Raw genomic sequence first — 14,464 nt, forward strand, 5'->3', positions numbered from 1 at the left:
AGACTGAAATAAACCTAACACCCAAAACTGTGAAATTCCTAGAAGAAAATATAGTGAAAATACTCCTTGACATTGGATCTTGGCAATGATTTTTTTGATATGACACCAGAAGTACAAGCAAGGAAGGTAAAAATTAACAAGTGGGACTACATCAAACTAAAAAGCTTCCAAGGGCATCTGACTAGTTCAGTCGGTAGATCATGTGACTCTTGATCTCAGGGTCATGAGTTCAAGTCCTACCTTGGGCTGGCATAGAGCTTACTTAATAAAAAAATTTTTTTAAATAAAAAATAGCTTCTATATGGCAAAGGAAATGATCAGCAAAATGAAAAAGCAAACTACAGAATGGGAAAAATTTTTGCAAACCATCTATCTGATAAAAGGGCTAATATCCCAAATATATACTCATACAACAATAGCCAAAAGCCAAGTAACCCAAATAAAAAATGGGCAAAGGACCCGAATAGACATTTTTCCAAAGAAGATATATAAATGGCCAGCAGGTACATTAAAAGGTGTTCAACATCACTAATGATCAAGAAAATGCAAATCTAAACCACAATGAGATATCTCTCATACTTGTTTCAATGGCTATTATTAGAAAGACATGAGACAGTAAGTGCTGGTGAGGGTGTGAAAAAAAGGAAATCCTTGTGTACTCTTGGTGGAAATGTAAACTGGTACAGCCACTATGGAAAACAGTATGGAGGTTCCTCGAAAACTTGAAAATAAAACTACCCTATAATCTTTAATCCTACTTCTGGGTGTGTGTGCGCGCACACACACGCACACACACACAGGAATATTATTCAGCCATAAAAAGGAAATCCTGCCTTTTTAACAACATGGATGAGCATGCTAAGTAAAATGAGTCAGAGAAAGATAAATACTGTATAACCTACTTATATGTGGTGGTTGCCAGGGTCTTGAAGGGTGGGGGAAATTGGTAAAGGTGATCAAGGGTTACAAATTTCCTTACAAGATGAGTAAGTTCTGTAAATCTAATGTATAGCATGTTATATAGTTAACATTACTGTACTGTATACTTGAAAGTCGTTAAGAGAGTAGATCTTAAATGTTTTCACCACACACAAAAATTAACTCCGTGAGGTGATGGATGTGTTAACTAACCTTATTGTTGTAATCATTCTGCAAAATATACATATACCAAATCATCACACTGTATGCCTGAAACTTACACATTTACATGTCAACTTTATCTCAATAAAGCTGGAAATTAAAAAAAAAGAAACAAAAAGAGAACCAACAGAAATAAAGAAATGTAATTTACCTGAGGATTACAGAATGTACTAAAATATAGGCTTATATTTATGGTTATTTTTCTTAAGCATAAATGAAGAATCTAAATGAAAATCAATGACAGGCCAGTATCATTACTATATGTATGATCAAAGTAGGACTTAACCTAAATCATAAGCTTGATGACTCTGTTCTTTGGCAGTATACTTGATCCTATCTCCCCAAACCAGTGGTGATTCCAAGGCAAAATGAAGAAAATGAGGATGAGATTTTCCACAAATCTACATGCATTCCATTGTTAAATGTTGGGATATCCTTCATATTTTTTAAAGACATTTCTTTTTTTTTTTTATATTTTATTTTTGAGAGAGAGATAGAGTGCAAGCGGGGGAGGGGCAGAGAAAGAGGAAGACACAGAATCCAAAGCAGGCTCCAGGCTCTGAGATGTCAGCATGGAGCCCGATGCAGGGCTCAAACTCACAATGAGATCATGACCTGAGCCTAAGTCGGACACTTAACTGACTGAGCCACCCAGGCGCCCCTTAAGAAATTTCTTTTTAAGTTTATTTATTTATTTTGAGAAAGACAGAGATAGCGCAAGTGGGGGAGGGGGGGAGGGGGGGGAGGGAGGGAGGGAGGGAGGGAGGGAATCCCAGCAGGCTCCACTCAGTCAGTGTGGACCACCCAGGCGCCCCTCTATGGAACAGTTCTAGGAATAGTTTGGTCGTGAATGACTTTATGAGGCTGTTTGACATCAACCACAAAGAACAAAAACATGCTTATAGATTTTTTTTTTTAATCAACACTGATAGGCATGAGCCTGTTGATAACGTAAGCAAAATTATTAAATTCAGCTATCTTTTCTTTGGGGCCATTCTTTTAATAGGAGGAAGATTCTCTAACTCTTTACCTATTTCACAGAATTCTGGAACTAGGTGAGGGAAAGAGATTGGGAACTTCCAATATTCAGTGTGGCAGATTAGTTCGATCCTCCTCTGGGTTTGGTGTCCTAGGTCCTGAACTTCTCAAATTCAGTTCCTTCAAAGAACAATCTCCTGACTTCTGCAAGGCAAAGAAGTAGTCTAATTTGCCTTGCCTAGTTTCCCAACTGCTCAGGGAGAAGGGGATAAGCACTGGGAGGAGGGAAGGGAGCAGAGAGGGATCAATTTCTCATTACAGACTTGCAGACAACCCCCTTGTTCTCAGCCTCCATCTGTGGTATACGGTACTTCCATGCTGAGTTTTTGAGGCAGGTGTTCTGCAGACAAATCATGATCTGCCTCTTGCCACTATTCTCCTCTGTAGATACTTGCGTTTGACCTTCCTCTCCTCTGCTAGGTCACTATCTCTTTTCTGCTTTTTCTCTTTCCATACAAGTAGGATTACAGATGTCTCAGAGTTTAAAACATAGAGTTTATGTTCCTGTTTTTAATGTGATTTTCAAAAGAGCCTGGAAATAATTTTACTTTGCTGTCTTAAAACCAGAAAGAGGTGATTTTTATAATCTTCCAAGTAACCTTGAAAATGAGCCAACTACTGTTCAAGTGCTAAATGTTTATGTTTGATAATTAACTCCCAAAGGATAACAAAATTGAAATCAAGAATTCAAATGCTCGGTTAAATTAGACTACTACTTGTTTTCAAATAGAGCCTGTATTTTCTCATCTCTCTGGTTTTTTATCTTCTACCTAGAAATCTATCCATTTTTAATGCTCTGCTCTATTCACATCCTTCATGAAACCTTCTCTGATCGTCTCTGTTCCATAGAAATTTCTCTTTCCTACTTCAGGTTTTCATGAGGAAGAACTTTTTTAAATGCACTCCTGGCTTCTCTATACTTCTTTACTGAGAGAGATGGAGTAATTTATCTGAATCTACCTCACTAGTTAATCTTAGAAGAATGGAGAGTAAACTTGGTTCATCTCTGTGTTTCTACTTTTTTAAGGTCTGGAGTAAACATTCTCAACTGCTTTAGGGTCAGACTCTCCTCTGTGTAGGAAGGCTCAATCCAGTACAGCACTACTTAGAACCCAAGAGGGCCTACTTAAAGAACTTAAGTTAAAAGGCAAAATCTGAGGGGAGCCAGGTGGCTCAGTCAGTGAGCGTCCTACTCTTGATTTTGGCCCAAGTCATCATCTCACAGTTCGTGGGTTCGAGCCCCCACATCGGGCTCTGTGCTGACAGTGTGGAGCCTGCTTGGGATATTCTCCGCCCCCCCCCCCCTTCACGCTCGCTCTCTCTTGCTCTCTTTCTCAAAATAAATAAACCTAAAAAAATAAAAGGAAAATTTGATTCACACACTGAAAGCTGTGTCCTCTAACCTGGTCTCTATTAACAATAGAAGTGATATTTTGGGCTCTATCTGCCAATCCTGTTTTCTCCATTTGTTTAGAACTTTGGCAAGGATAAGAGGGATGTTTATTTGAGACTTCTTCAGAAATCCCAATATTCTTTAAGTAGATAAATTCTCTTGCTTCCCTATAATCCATAGCACACTGCTGATAGTTCTACTATAGAGCTTAAATTTTGCTTACTGTGTTGACAGTCTTCTAACCCACTAGGCTGTATAAGCTTTTAGAAGGGAGATTAACCCAAAAAATAAATATTTGTTGAACCGACTAAAGGGGTAAATGTTTCTTTAAACTAAAAGTAAAGATGATTTTACGGTTCTTGCTATTTCAGTTTATATTCATTCTAAAGTCATAGCTAACAAACACCAGTATTGCTAGATTATAACTAATCTTATACGATTTTGCTTTTCTTTGCCAAATTTCCTCTACAGTATGTTGGGTCATTATCACTGTTTCTGGTTTTTTGTCTGTATTCTCTAGGATCTTTAAAAGTTAATTACACATCCTATAAACCTAAAACTAAAAATAATTCAGTTTATATTGAAGAGAGAAATTCAAATGAAATGGATGGAATCTAAGTCGCTATCTCAAGTCACCTTTCTATAATACAAGACAAAGACAATAATCACCTGAATTCACTGTCTTAATATATCATCACCAGTGGCTTTAGTATTAAAAAATAAGTAGTACATAAAAATGATTAGGAGAAGGGGCGCCTGGGTGGCTCTGTCAGTGAAGCGTCCAACTTTGGCTCAGGTCATGATCTCACAGTTTTTGAGTTCAAGCCCCACATTGGGCTCTGTGCTGACAGAGAGCTGCCTGCTTCAGCTTCTGTGTTTCCCTCTCTCTTTGCCCCTCCCCTGCTTGCACTCTGTTCCTCTCTCTCAAAAATAAATAAACATTAAAAAAAATTTATTTAATGATTAGGAGAAGACATAGCCAAACTAGTAGTTGTAGTCACTCTTCTGCAAAATAAAAATTAGAAATTGAGAAAGCACATTTTTAGTATAATTGGAGTATTTCAAAATTAGGGAGCCAGGATAGGGTCCTTTCAAAAACCTGAGATCAGGGGTGCCTGGGTGGCTCAGTCATGATCTCATGGTGAGTTTGAGCCCCGTGTCAGGCTCTGTGCTGACAGCTCAGAGCCTGGAGCCTGCTTTGGACTCTATGTCTCCCTCTCTCTCTGCCCCTTCCCAGCTTGCTCTCTCTCTCTCTCTCTCTCTCTCTCAAAAATAAATAATCGTTGAAAAAAAACCACCTCAGATCACAAGTGTGCTCAGAGGCAAGATCAGAGCCTATGGTGAATAAGGAATTTAAAAATCCCATCTCTCCATAAACATAACCAAAAAGCTGGCAAAACAAATTATTTTTGAACTTTGGAAATTAACTAAAGGTATGCAACAACCCAAGGAGTGTACATGTAAGAAAAAAGGCTGAATCTCAGTAAGAACAGAGTTTTGTGTTATTTTAACTTATTCCAATCCCCAGATCAGCAGTACCTTTGAAAATAACAGTTTGCATTGTTGGTTAATGAAGAACCAGAACAGACTTCACTTTCAATGTGTTGTAATTATTTGTCTTGACCTGTCTGGTTGCTTCCTGAAAGACTGGCTCAAAAGGTTTGTCTTTATTTTGCTGGACTCAAAAGAAGCCTAGTTAGTACTAAAGAAACTACCCTACTTTGTCCAAAACTTTAACAGGCAAATGTTTTAGTCACTGCTGTCCAAGAGACAGATAACAGAGCAAACAGCAGACTAACCAAAGAGCTAAGGAGGAAAGGGTCAGAGAAAGAGATGTCCATAAGGGTGTTGAAAAGCTCCAAAGTATTCCTGGAAATCTAAAGGTCCCACGCATGCCCAGTGTTGTACACATGCTCAAGAAAGACCTGGGAAGTTCCTAAGCTGTCCCTTCTGGCTGATCTTAAGGGTCTGCAGAAGCAGGAAGTAAAGGCTAAGGCATAACCATAAACTGTCTGAGTGTTGAAGGCATGTCCCAACATGTACAAACAGCACCTCAGCAAAGACTAAGAATTTTTGGTTGCAGGTGTTTTAAGGAAATCTCTGTAATATCATTAGCTGACTACTAAACTAATGGCTACACGTGCAAAGAATACAAACTACAGAATTAGTTCAGAAAAGACACTATACAAACAATCCTACAAAAATAAGCAGGACCAACAAACCCTGGAGGGGAAAGAATGTTATTTCTAAAGGTGCCACATTTTAGTATTCAAAATGTCCTGTTTTTAACCAAAAACTACAAAGCATGCAAAGAAATTATTTGTAAATCATATATATGATAAAGGTCTAGCATCCAAAATAGAGAATTCTTACAACTCAACAATAAAAATATAAATAACCCAATTAAAAAATGTACAAATAGGGGCGCCTGGATGGCTCAGTGGGTTAAGTGTCTGACTTCGGCTCAGGTCATGATCTCACAGTTCATGAGTTCGAGCCCCACGTCGGGCCCTGTGCTGTCAGCACAGAGGCCGCTTCGGATCCTCTGTCCCCCTCTCTGCACCTCTCCGGCTTGCGCTCTCTCCCCCTCTCTCAAAATAAATAAGCTTAAAAAAATGTGCAAATAGGGGCGCCTCTGTGGTTTAGTCGGTTGAGTGTCTGACTTCAGTTCAGGTCGTGATCTCACAGCTCGTGGGTTCAAGCACCGCATCAAGCTCTGACTGAGCCTGTTTCAAAGTCTGCGTCTCCCTCTCTCTCTGCCCCTCCCCCAGCTCACACTCTGTCTCAGAACTAAAATAAACATAAAAAAAAATATGTGCCAATAATTTGAGTAGATGTTTCTCCAATGATATACAAACGGTCAAAAGTACATGAAAACATGATCAACATCATTAGTCATTAGGGAAATACAAAACAAAAACACCATGAGATAGCACCTCACACCCACTAGGATGTTATAATTTAAAAAAGGCCAGGAGGTGGGGGGAGGAAAAAAAAAGAACTGGAACAACTGTTACTAAGGACATGGAGAAATCTGAACCACCGTACATTGTTGGTGGGAATGGAAAACGGTACAGCTGCTGTGGATAACAGTCCAGCAGCTCCTATTTATGTTAAACATAGAATTACCACACCTTCCACTCTTATACACCCATAAGAATTGACAACAGGTTTCAAACACATATTTGTTCATATGAATATTCATTGTGGCAATTTACAATAACCAAAAGGTGGAAACAACCCAAATATCTGTCAGTGCATGAATGGATAAACAAAATGTGGTATATCAATACAATTAATTATTCTGTCATAAAAAGGAATGAAGTACCAATACACGCTACACATGCAACATGGATTAACCTTGAAAGCTACTGCTAAGAAGCCAATCACAAAAGACTACATACTAGATGATTCAATTCATTTGAAAGTCCAGAAAAGAGAACTCTACAGAGACAGAAAGTAGATCAGTGGTTGCTTAGAACAAAGGGGTTGTGGGGGGATAGTGGGTAATAAAGGGTACAAGTTTCTTCCTCAAGTATAGAATATATTCCAGAATTAACTGTGGTGATGGTTTGCACATATCTGTGAATATACTAAAGGCCACTGCATTGTACATTAGAAAAGGGGAAATATATTTATGTGAATATCTCAATAAAATATTAAAATGTGGGGGTGTCTGGGTGACTCAGTTAAGTTCTGACTCTTCATTTTGGCTCAGGTCTTGTGGTTCGTGGGTTCAAGCCCCTTGTTGGGCTCTGTGCTGACAGCTCGGAGTCTGCTTGGGATTCTCTCTCTCCTCTCTGTTGCTCCCCACCCCCTCTATCTCGAGCTTGCTCTCTCTCTCAAATAAACTTAAAAAAAGAAAGAAAGAAAAGAAAAGAAAAGAAAAGAAAAGAAAGATAACAGGAGTGTCTTAAGGGTACTGAGGGAAAATAACTATAACTGAGACTACAACCTATAGTCCTATAAATATAACCTATAACTCTAACCTAAGGTGACCCCAGCAATGAGGAGAAAAGAAAGATGTTCCCACAATACTGAGTAACTAGGAGAGTTCGTCACCCATAAGTCCACAGTAAAAGAACTTTTAAAAAGGATCTACTTTCAGGGGCACCTGGGTGGCTCAGTCAGTTGAGCATTGGACTTTGGGTTTTGGCTTAGGTTGTGGGATCAAACCCTGTGTAGGGCTTCATGTGCTCCATGCTGAGTATGGAGCCTGCCTGGGATTCTCTCTCTCCTTCTCTTTCTGTCCCTCCCCCATGTGGGCATAGGCATATGCACAAGCGCTTTTTCTCTCTCAAAAAAAATAAACAATAAAAAAAAGGATCTACTTTTTTTTTTTTTTAATTTTTTTTTCTCAACGTTTTTTTTTTTATTTATTTTTGGGACAGAGAGAGACAGAGCATGAACGGGGGAGGGGCAGAGAGAGAGGGAGACACAGAATCAGAAACAGGCTCCAGGCTCCGAGCCATCAGCCCAGAGCCTGACGCGGGGCTCGAACTCACAGACCGCGAGATCGTGACCTGGCTGAAGTCGGACGCTTAACCGACTGCGCCACCCAGGCGCCCCAAAAGGATCTACTTTTAGAAGAAGCAAAGTATACCAGATACTTCTGCTTCTTTTTACAGTACTGATGGACCAGATTATTCTCACTCAACCTTCCTACGAAGGGCCATTAAAAAGTCAGATGCAATATTAAAAATGACAGTAATAATAATAGACTTTCTTAAAGCAGAGATCAGCAAAAAAAAAAAAAAAAAAAAAAAAAAAGTATAAAGAATTATCAACCCAAAACCTACAACGTGAGAGCCCAGAGAAGTAAGCCCAGTTTCAAGAATGAAATTCTGTATCAGTATTATTAGATAAAATTTAATTCAAGGACAAAATCATTAAGAGTCAAAAGGGTTTTTCTTCTTTTTTTTTAAAAATTTTTTTTTCAACATTTTTTATTTATTTTTGGGACAGAGAGAGACAGAGCATGAACGGGGGAGGGGCAGAGAGAGAGGGAGACACAGAATTGGAAACAGGCTCCAGGCTCCGAGCCATCAGCCCAGAGCCTGACGCGGGGCTCGAACTCACGGACCGCGAGATCGTGACCTGGCTGAAGTCGGACGCTTAACCGACTGCGCCACCCAGGCGCCCCAAAAGGGTTTTTCTTCTAAGGGCACTTGGGTGGTTCAGTCAGTTAAGCATCTGACTTCAGCTCAGGTCATGATCTTGTGGTTGGTGGGTTCCAGCCCCACATGAGGCTCTGCACTGACAGCTCAAAAATCCAGTAGCCTGCTTTAGATTCTGTGTCTCCTTCTCCCTCTGCCCCTCCCCCACTCACGCTCTGTCTCTGTCTCTCAAAAATGAATAAACATTTAAAAAAAATTTTTAATAAAAAAAATTTTTTTTAACATTTATTTATTTTTGAGACAGAGAGAGACAGAGCATGAACGGGGGAGGGTCAGAGAGAGGGAGACACAGAATCCGAAACAGGCTCCAGGCTCTGAGCCGTCAGCACAGAGCCCCACGCGGGGCTCAAACTCACGGACCGCGAGATCATGACCTGAGCCGAAGTCGGCCGCTCAACCGACTGAGCCACCCAGGCGCCCCAATAAAAATTTTTTAAAAAAAGTTTTCTTCTAAACAGTGTGGAGGTTCCTCAAAAAATTAAAAATAGACCTACCCTATGACCCAGCAGTAGCACTGCTAGGAATTTACCCAAGGGATACAGGAGTACTGATGCATACGGGCACTTGTACCCCAATGTTTATATAGCAGCACTCTCAACAATAGCCAAATTATGGAAAGAGCCTAAATGTCTATCAACTGATGAATGGATAAAGAAATTGTGGTTTATATACACAATGGAGTACTATGTGGCAATGAGAAAGAATGAAATATGGCCCTTTGTAGCAACGTGGACGGAACTGGAGAGTGTTATGCTAAGCAAAATAAGCCATACAGAGAAAGACAGATACCATATGTTTCCACTCTTATGTGGATCCTGAGAAACTTAACAGGAACCCATGGGGAGGGGAAGAAAAAAAAAAAAGAGAGAGAGAGAGGTTAGAGTGGGAGAGAGCCAAAGCATAAGAGACTCTTAAAAAATGAGAACTGAGGGCTGATGGGGGGTGGGGGGGAGAGGGGGGGTGGGTGATGGGTATTGAAGTGGGCACCTTTTGGGATGAGCACTGGGTGTTGTATGGAAACCAATTTGACAATAAATTTCATATATTTAAAAAAATTAAAAAAAAATAAAAAGTTTTCTTCTAGATATAGAAACAATTCACAAAGAAAATGTAACATTTGTCAAAGTTTATATGTCTAACGACAGAGCTTCAAAATGTATGAAGAACTGCACTATAGAAAGAAATTTAGACATGCCTGAAGATTTTTAATATTCTTTTTTTTAACATTTATTTATTTTGAGAGAAAGAGAGAGACCAGGGAAGGAGCAGAGAGAGAGAGAGAGAGAGAGAGAGAGGGAGAGAGAGAATCCCAAGCAGACTCCACACTGTCAGTGCAGAGCCCCCCTCAGGGCTTGAACCCATGACCTGTGAGATCATGACCTGAGCTGAAATCCAGAATTGGACACTTAACTGACTGAGACATCCAGATACCCCGAAAAATTTTAGTATTGTTAAAACAAAGAGACAAATAGGCAAAAGACCTATAGGAGGATTTAAATAACATATATAACAGGCTTGATCAAACAGATGTTTAATGAACTGAGTCAAAAAACAACAACTTGAACTTACTGATGCACATTATGCACCTGGCACCCTTATAAGCACTTTTTATATGTTACATCATTTAACTTTTACAACAACTCTGGAAACAAGGATTCTATGGCTAACTGCATTTCATAAATAAGAAAACTGAGGTGCAGAGATTAAATGTAGTCCAAGGTCACACAACTTTAAACAGTGATCTCAGCCAAAATATGAACTGATGAAAAATTCAGCTTTACCATTATTAGTGTACTGCAGGTCAGCAATTAGAAAATAAGATCTTAAGAAAATAATGGATCCTTAACATTTTATTGGACAAACACTATGATCCTTTACAAAACTACCATCAGCCCTAAGTTTAAAGACTTTAAAAATTTTTTTAAGTTCAAAATACAAGGGCTACTTTCCCCTACCCTAGGAAGGACAATAGTAGGCTTTTCCTCCTCCACGTAAAAGTCTTTTGTTTCCTCTACTTAAGGGTCCTGAGACCTTCTTTTTTGCTGATCCATCACAATTTCAAAGTCAGATATGAACAGAAAAACTGCAATTTTGAGATGTTAAGAAAATGGAGTATTCTGGTCTCCAGCCTCTGACTGGTAAGCATTTCTTCCTTTCTGCAATGCAGTCCTTTAAAAAGGCAGTCTCGTTGTAAAATTTTGTGTCTGTGATCTTTCCACATCAAACCCAAGCATTCAATAAACAGAAAATCCTACTTTCTTCCAACATAGAATATTTACAAAAACTGATGATGTTCTTGGCCACAAAGAAATTCCAAACACCTATTGTAACTAATACACATATATGATGCATAATACAATAAAATTAGAAATTAACCCCCCCCCACACACACACACAATCAGCCCACTAAGGTCAATATATCTGAAATTTTAAAATACAGACGGCAAGGGTGCCTGGGTGGCTCAGTCAGTTAAGTGTCCGACTTCAGCTCAGGTCATGATCTCATGATTTGTGGGTTTGAGACTCGCATGGGGCTCTGTGCTGACAGCTCAGAGTCTGGAGCCTTTGGACTCTGTGTGTGTGTGTGTGTCTCTCTCTCTCTGCCCTTCCCTCACTCTCTCTCTCTCTTTCTCAAAAATAAAATAAAACATTTAAAAAAGTTAAAATACAGACAGAAAATAGCAGAGCTGAGATATGAATCCAGGTAGTCTGATTTCACAGTTTTGCTCAAACACTGAACACTAAATTATTGTCCAAATTATTATGCTCCAAGTCAGTGTTATCCAAAGCGTGGTACTCATTTAGACATCACCTTTATTATTTCCTAGAAATGCAATTTTATGGGCCCAGGTGATCTGCTGGTTTTCCGGGTTATTGTTAAGCAAACTGAAGTTTGAAAACCCCCTTTCTCTAAACCATGGTTCTTAATCCTGGAAAAAGCTCTGCTGTGGATTCCTTATAATGTGAGATAACAATCACTTTATTGTTTAAGCTACTAGACAAGTTTTCTATTACTTGTAGCTGAGAGCATTCTAACTGGATACAAAAATAAATACACAAAAATCAACAAACTTTACAGCTTTCTAATGACAGTAAATTGTATCAGCTCTGCTTTCAGAATACATCCAGAGTCCAATTACTTCTTACACCTCCACCACAATCCACTTCTTGCAAGATACAACTATTACTTTTCTGAATTACTGCAAGAAACTTAACACAGCAGTTATACACTACTTCTCCAAAGCAACAACGATCCTTTCAAAACGTGAATTATATCATGTTCCTCTACTGCCCCCAAATCCTTCTGGCGTCCCTTGTCAGAATAAAATTCAGAGCTTAAAATGGCCGATGAGGCCATTCATGATCTGCCCTGCTCTCCATCAACCGTCTCCCCATTCTCACTCCGAACTCTGACTTCCCTCCCTCCTCCCTCCTGCAGCAACACAACTTCATCATGATCTTGCCACATGGTGGCCAATGGTGGCCATTCCTAGAATACATCATATACATTCTCACCTTCATTTTTGCATTCCTTTGCCTGTAATGCTCTTTCCTTGCTCCGTCATTTCTTTTTCTTTTTTTTTTTTTTTAAAGATTTTTAAGTAATCTCTATACCCAATATGGGGTTCAAACTTACAACCCCAAGATCAAGAGTAGCATGCTCCACTAAGTCAGCCAGGTGCCACTGTCCATCATTTCTTTAAGTCTGCTCACATGTTAACTTTAACAGTGAAGTCTTCCTTAACCATTCTATGTAAATTATAAACCATGCCCAGCTCCCTTCCTCTTTTTCCTGTCCTTCATTTTTGTCCACAGTACTTACCAGCATCAGACATATTATGTACTTCTTTATCTGTTTCATGTCAAATTCTCTTCACTAAATTTTAAACTCCCTTAGAACAGGATTTTGTGTTTTGTCCACTTTTATACCCTCAGCATTAACAGCAATATCAGGCATGTAGAAAGTACTCAACAAATATTTGCTGACTGAATTGGTGATTAGAAATGTAATTAAAAAAAAAAAATCCTGGGGCGCCTGGGTGGCTCAGTCGGTTGAGCGTCCGACTTCAGCTCGGGTCACGATCTCACAGTCTGTGAGTTCGAGCCCCGCGTCGGGCTCTGTGCTGACAGCTCAGAGCCTGGGGCCTGTTTCAGATTCTGTGTCTCCCTCTCTCTCTGACCCTACCCGTTCATCTCTGTCTCTCTCTGTCTCAAAAATAAACGTTAAAAAAAAAATAATTAAAAAAAAATCTTTCCGTTTGTAATAATATCAAAAACGATAAAGTATGTAAAAATCAAACTAACAAAAACTGTAAGATCTTCAAGGAAGAACTCTATACAAATCTGCTGATAAAAGCTAAATATATGTAACGTTCATGAACAGGAAGAGAAATATTATAAAGTTATGAATTCCTCCAAATTAATGTGTCAAAAGCCAATTAACTAAAATTCGGTACTGGCAATGAAGAATAGATGGAAGAAACAGAACACAGTTTAAAAACAGACCTCTGGGGGCGCCTGGGTGGCGCAGTCGGTTAAGCGTCCGACTTCAGCCAGGTCACGATCTCGCGGTCCGTGAGTTCGAGCCCCGCGTCAGGCTCTGGGCTGATGGCTCGGAGCCTGGAGCCTGTTTCCGATTCTGTGTCTCCCTCTCTCTCTGCCCCTCCCCCGTTCATGCTCTGTCTCTCTCTGTTCCAGAAATAAATTTAAAAAAAATAAAATAAAATAAAAAAAATAAAAACAGACCTCTGAATTCATTTAATTGGTTAAATGTTAGAAATGGCATTTCAAATGGGGAAGGGCACCTGGGTGGCTCAGTCAGTTAAGCATCAGACCCCTGATTTCAGACCAGGTCAGGATCTCAAGGTTGGGGAGTTCAAGCTCCATGTCCCTCTGTGCTCACAAGAGTGGAGACTGCTTGGCATTCTCTCCCTGTCCCTCTTTCTCTTCCCTTTCCCCATTCACACTCTCCCTCCCTGTCTCTCTCTTAAAATAAATAAATAAACTTAAAAAAAATAGAGTATGTGCTATATGTGTGTATATGTATAATAAATATATAAAATTATATATAAATATAAATTTATATAAATATATATTTACATATATAAATGAATATTACTCAGCCATCAAAAAGAATGAAATCTTGCCAATTGAAATGATGTGAATGAAGCTAGAATATATTAATGCTAAGAGAAATAAGTCAATCAGAGAAAAGACAAATAGCATATGATTTCACTCATATGTGGAATTTAAGAATTAAAACAGATGAACACATGGGAAGAGGGGATGAGAAGAGAGGGAAACAAACGACAAGAGACTCTTAACAATAAAGAACAAACTGGGGGTTGATGGAGGGAGGTGGGTGGGAGATGGGCTAGATGGGTGATGGGTATTAAAAAGGGCATTTGTTGTGATGAGCACTAGGTGCTATATGTAAGTGATGAATCACTGAATTCTACTCCTAAAACCAAAATTGCACTGTATGTTAACTAACTAAAGTTTAAATTAAGAAAAGAAAACCATACACAATAAAAGATACATAATTTGTAAAAGTATATATAATAATCAGTTAACAATGATTAACCTCTGAAGATTGGGGGAGGGGGATGGAGGAATTACTTTTCACTCAAAACTCACTTTAAGATAAACAGAATATTATACTTTTGTTTCACTTCCAAGAATAAATATTAAAGCAACAATTTAACCTCCATTTGCA

At 39.1% G+C, this 14,464-nt stretch overlaps 1 protein-coding gene across 3 annotated transcripts in view; it reads right to left on the bottom strand.

The window, feature by feature from the left end:
• FBXL20 (F-box and leucine rich repeat protein 20) overlaps positions 1-14,464 on the bottom strand; it is a 95,799-nt gene that overhangs the window by 67,050 nt on the left and 14,285 nt on the right. The gene's annotated exons all lie outside the window — the stretch shown is intronic.

The sequence above is a fragment of the Panthera tigris genome, chromosome E1, assembly GCF_018350195.1.
Source record: "Panthera tigris isolate Pti1 chromosome E1, P.tigris_Pti1_mat1.1, whole genome shotgun sequence".
In the NCBI taxonomy this organism is placed as follows: Eukaryota; Metazoa; Chordata; class Mammalia; order Carnivora; family Felidae; genus Panthera; species Panthera tigris.